The 6080-nt window shown below is 42.8% G+C and overlaps 1 pseudogene across 1 annotated transcript; it reads left to right on the top strand.

The window, feature by feature from the left end:
• The first annotated feature begins 3660 nt into the window (after window positions 1-3660).
• LOC309822694 (cytochrome b5 domain-containing protein 1-like) lies at window positions 3661-4372 on the top strand (annotated as a pseudogene). Its single transcript has one exon. The product of its transcript is annotated as a cytochrome b5 domain-containing protein 1-like (transcript).
• Window positions 4373-6080: the final 1708 nt, after the last annotated feature.

Genomic DNA, 6080 nt, shown 5'->3' with positions numbered 1-6080 from the left:
ATGTGTTTGGGGTCTCCTTTTCACAGGCTGCAGGTTCGTAGTTTCCATTGTTTTTGGTGTCTGCCCCCAATGGGTAAGGTTGGTTCAGTGGGTTGTGTAGGCTTTCTGGTGGAGGGGACTAGTGCCTGTGTTCTGGTGGATGAGCCTGGATCTTGTGTTTTTGGTGGGCAGGACCACGTCCAGTGCTGTGTTTTGGGGTGTCTGTGAACTGATTATGATTTTAGGCAGCCTCTGCGCTAATGGGTGGGGTAGTGTTCCTGTCTTGCTAGTTGTTTGGCATGGGGTGTCCAGCACTGAAGCTTTCTGGGTGTTGAGTGGAGCTGGGTGTTAGCGTTGAGATGGAGATCTCTGGGAGAGCTTTCGCTGATTGATATTACGAGGGGCCAGGAGGTCTCTGGTGGACCAATGTCCTGATCTTGACTCTCCCACCTCAGAGGCTCAGGCCTAACACCTGGCTGGAGCACCAAGACCCTGTCAGCCACACGACCAGGTACATGGTTGTTTCTTGCCTTTTGTAAAGTCTGAGGTCTTCTGCCAGCGTTCAGTAGATGTTCTGTAGGAGTTGTTCCACATGTAGATGTATTTTTGACGTATTTGTGGGGAGGAAGGTGATCTCTATGTCTTACTCCTCTGCCATCCAGAAGGTCCTCCCCAAGGAGATTCTTGCCCCATACTTTCAGTAGGTTCTAGCTTCCTGCTTCTGTCTCTTCCTGCCTCATTCCCTCAGGGGTAAACAAACTTGTCTCTCCATCTCCAGAGTCACAAGTTCTCCAACAAGATGCTCACCAAGATACTAAATATGCCTGAACATAAGAGACCCAAGAATGTATTTTCCAAAAGAGAAGATCCCCTTTAAAGAGTTTTTAGCCAACTTAAATATGTATATAAATGATTGATATAGAAGAACCCGTCATATGTCTTCTTACATTATTGAATTTACCAATTTAATCACACAATCATACTTAAAAGAATGCATTATAGAGGACCTATATTGCTTTTTTTCTAATTGGAGTATAGTTGATTTACAGTGTTGTGTTAGTTTCAGGTGTACAGCAAAGTGATTCAGTTATACATGTACATATATTCATTCTTTCTAAGATTCTTTTCTCATATAGCTTATCACAGAATACTGAGTAGAGTTCCCTGTGCTACACAGTAGGTCTTTGTTGGTTATCTATGTTATATATAGTAGTGTGTGTATATGTTCATCCCAGGCTTCTGATTCATCTCTCCCTGCAACATTTCCCCTTTGGTAACCATACGTTTCTTTTCAATACCTGTAAGTCCGTTTCTGTTTTGTAAATAAGTTCATTTGTTTCTTTTCTTTCTAAAAAAAATTAGATTCCACATATGAGTGACATCATATGATATTTGTCTTTCTCTGTCTGACTTACTTCACTTAGTATTGTAATCTCTAGGTCCATTCATGTTGTTGCAAATGGCATTATTTCATTCTTTTTTATGACTGAGTAATATTCCATTGTATATATGTACCACACCTTCTTTATCCATTCACTGTCAATGGACATTTAGGTCGCTTCCACATCCTGGCTATTGTAAATAGCACTGCAATGAACATTAGGGTGCAGGTACCTTTTCAAAGTATGGTTTTCTCCAGATGTATGCCCAGGAGTGGGATTGCTGGATAATACGGTAGTTCTATTTTTAGCTTTTATAGGAACCTCCACACAGTTCTTCATAGTGGCTGCACCGATTTACATTCCCACCAACAGTGTAGGAGGGTTCCCTTTTCTCCATACCCTTTCCAGCATTTATTGTTCATAGACTTTTTGATGATGGCCATTCGGACCCATGTGAGGTGATACCTCATTGTAGTTCTGATTTGAATTTCTCTGTTAATTAGTGACATTGAGCATTTTTTCATGTGCTTTTTGGCCATCTGTATGCCTTCTTTGGAGAAGTGTCTATTTAGATCTGCCCACTTTTTGATTGGGTTGTTTGTTTTTTTGATATTCAGCTGCATGAGCTGCTTGTATATTTTGGAGATTAATCCTTTGCTGGTCGCTTCGCTTGCAAATATTTTCTCTCATCCTGTGGGTTGTCTTTTCATTTTGTTTGTGGTTTCCTTTGCTGTGCAGAAGATTTTGTTTAATTAGGTCCCATTTGTTTATTTTTGTTTTTATCTTCATTACTCTAGGAGGTGGAACAAAAAAGATATTGCTGCAATTTTATGTCAAAGAGTGTTCTGCCTATGTTTTCCTCTAAGAGTTTTATGTGTCTGGCCTTACATTTAAGTCTTTAATCCATTTTGAGTTTATTTTTTTGTATGGTGTTAGGGAGTGTTCTAATTTCATTCTTTTACATGTAGCTGTCCAGTTTTCCCAGCACCATTTATTGAAGAGACTGCAGAGGTTCTCCCACAAAAGTGAGAGTCCTGAGCCCCACATCAGGCTCCCCAGTCTGAAGGTCTGGCATCCGGAGGAGGAATCCCCAAAGCAGTTGCATTTGAAGGCCAGCAGGGCTTGAGTGCAGGAGCTCCACAGAACTGGGGGAAACAAATTCTTCATATTTGACATAGGTGTCTTTGCCATCAATAGAGCCATTGTTGAGTCATCTAACACAGTTCTCTAAAACACATGAAGTTCATTTCTTTCTAACTAATTTGAAGTACAGCATACTGAATCCAGTCAGCCCAAGCCATAAAAATCAACCTGTTATTTATGTTCTCCATAATGTAACCACTTAATTTTCTGCTTTTTAAATTGACCTTTAAGCCTTATTTACAATGACATTCAACACTTGCAAGTGAGAGCTTGTACTGGGGAATAATGATTACAGCTGGGTTAAACTTCCTTGTGTCCTTTTTTGTAACCAATTCTCTTGAGTGACCTTTATAAACAACTGAAATTAACATTGATTGAAGTGGTTTCAGGCTGATCTTCCCCGCAAATAGTTTTTGTCCTCCAACATGATACTACTGAAATAATGTCCTATGAGATTTGAATGTAAGGTTGCTGTCTTTTTTGGAGGGATAAATAATTTTGAGGGTAAAAAAACACAAACTCTCACCTTATGTTCTAGCATATAGGCAACTGTCCCTTAACTTTCTCCCTAGGAAGGACTGTGGTATCAGTTGTTAAAATTTTCCTTATTACACATATATTAATAATATCATTTAATCTCCATAGCAGGGCAAATATTAATCCTACATTACAGATGAAGAAAATGAAGTTCCAAGAAATGTAGCATCACATGGCTTGACATTGGGCCAAGTCTAGCCAAGTGGTTTTCCCCAGAATATGATAAAAACAAAATACAAGGACCTCTGCAAGTTGCTAAGAGAGTAAATCTTAAGTATTCTCACCACAAAACAGAAATGGTAATTATGTAATGTGATGAAGCTGTTAGCTAATGCTATGGGGTAATCATTTTGCAATATATACATGTATCTCCAAGTCCATATGTCAATTATATCTCTAAAGTTGGGGGGAAAATTGTGTACAATGAACTCATAGTACAGTTATAATGTCAGAAATATAAAAGACCTCCAAATTAAATATATTTTTAAAAAATACAGTAACCTGGAGTGGATAAACGCGCTCACCTTAGCTCCTGGACGAGAGGGAGGATGCAGCAGTGACTGCATGCTGAAAAGCGAGGAAGCTACTAAAGGAGTCGGTGACAGATAGAGCAAGAGCCATGCCACGCCGGGGCCTAGTGGCCGGGCCAGACTTTGACTATTTTCAGCGTCACTCTTTCACGCCAGCAGAGGTGGCCCAACATAACCAGCCGGAAGACCTCTGGGTTGTCTTACCTGGGAAACGTGTACGACCTAACGCCGTTATTACAGGAGTACAAGGGAGACCTGCTGCCGAAACCCATCGTGGAAGTTGCGGGCCAGGACATCAGCCACTGGTTTGATCCAGACACCAGAGACATCGGCAAAGCACACAGATCCACTGACCGGTTCCCTGAGATACCGCACCCCCCGGGGCTACTTTCTGCACGTGCCGCCTCAGCTGCCCCTTGCGGACTGGGCCAATGATTTCGGGAAGCCTTGGTGGCAGGGGTCGCGTTACGAGGTGGGGCGGCTGTCCGCCAAGACCCGGAATACCTGCATCATTAACACGCTCACATCGCAAGAGCACACACCGGAGGTGGGGGCCCGGGAATCAATGTGGGAAATCCTACACAGCTATCTCCCCTATGCTGCACATGCTGCCAGCTACACATGGAAATATGAAGGGGAGAACCTGACATGGATTATACCCTGGAAGAGAATGGCATCCGGAATGAGGAGGAAGAATTTGATTATCTCAATATGGATAGTACACTCTACACACCTGCAGTACTGCTGTACTTCAATGATGACCTCACAGAGCTACAGAAAGGGAGATGTATGCTCACGTAGGCTCAAGACATATTTTGAGTTTAGCTGTTTCTGTGCCCTGTAGGAAAAGAGGTGGGGATGGGGCGGGGAGGGCAGTACCTGGACCTAGACCTCCATTCTGCTCTGGGAGCTGGCCTGAGGTTCCCATGCCCAACTGAAGTGTAAAGGTCCTATTCCTCGGGTTAATTACAATTTAGTCTGAGAAAGTTAGGAAGAATGCTAGAAGTGAATTAATTTTTAGAACTGATACAAGAAAATAAAGTATCTTAGATCAGGGAGATGTAGAAGAGGATAGTCAGAGAGAGCTCAGGCAGAACTTTTCAATAGTAAGAGAAAGAGAAGTCCAACACAGGGATGAGGGATGGAAGAACTTTTCTGGCAATGATGGAAATGGGGTGGCTGCAGGAAGACGGGATTTACAAAGACAGGAATAGGAAATGTCTATCACTGGCCATATAAAACTGGCTAATCTCTCTTCTGAATAGTATTTGGCAGCTGAAACCCAAGAGGAATGAAGGAAGTGAATGGTCACCAGGTAATTCAGGCTAGATATTATGCTATGTGCTTTATATACCTCATTTAATACAACTACCCATAAGACAGATACCATTGCCACTATTTTACAGATAAATATTCTGAAGCTTAGTAAGATATAATAGCACAAAAGGCACACCAGTTAGTAACCAGATTGCAAACCCAGGTCTTCCCAATTCCAAAGTCTATGTTATTCTCAATGCCCTGGCTCACTGCACAATGGGAACCTATAGGCCTATTGTGTAGTCAGCTGTGGTGTTGTGCTTTTTTGTTTTGTTTTTTTAGTTATTGTCTTTGCAAGGGACATAGCAGAGTTCTGCAGTGGCAGAGAGGACACAGGGAAGGCTATGTGTCAGCTGAGTCACAGCTATTGAGGCTACTTCGTGGTTAATCCCATAGCAAAACTTTCCTCTGACTTTTCTGAGGCCAAGAGGTGGGTATATACTGACTCCAGGAAAATTAGAGTGGGAAAGGGCTTTTGGATTGGGACCATTTAGAAGGGGGAGCAAAAAGGAGGCAACAGCATGTATATTCATGATGAGCCTGGGCCTCTGAAGGGAAGATGAGGAAGACAGGGTTGACTTGCCAGATGGTGACTCTACAAGGAGGGGCTTGACAGAGGTGATGTAAAGAGAAGTGCTAATTAAGTCAGAAAACTTCTGGTGTTCAAAAGAGGACAACCATGGAGGGCAGTGGCCAGATTTGGTCCCCTATGACCTAAGCAGGGAAGGGGAATGAGAATCACAGGTGAATTTCTTGACAGTAGCAGGCAAAAAAGCAGGGAGATGTAAGCGCACCTTTGTGGAAGGTGGCCCCCTATGAGACACTGGGTAGGCTGCAGAGGAGTGTGCTGAGGGGCTGACTATGAACGGCATGGACAGAGGTGGAGACATCTGTATCCACCTGCAGTTGTTTCATGTGTATCTCGTTTGCTCAACTAAACCCTAAACTATTTGAGAACCAAATATGCTATTGCTGTAACCCCAGCCACAGGGCCTGTGCCTATGGGACCTGCCCAAACTCATCCCTCTTCCAGAGTTTCCTACCTTAATACCTCTTGCTAGAAACACATCCCTCTCCTCACACACCCAGTCACTCTCCAAGTAGATTCTATGTCCTAAACATCTCTGGAATCCATCTTCTTTTCTCGAAGCTGTTATCATCACCTCTGGTCTGGGACTGCTGCAATAACTTC

This window comes from Grampus griseus, assembly GCF_964374135.1.
Source record: "Grampus griseus genome assembly, chromosome: 5".
NCBI lineage: Eukaryota > Metazoa > Chordata > Mammalia > Artiodactyla > Delphinidae > Grampus > Grampus griseus.
Note: the sequence above shows the minus strand (reverse complement) of the source record. Positions and strands in the feature narration are given on the sequence as shown.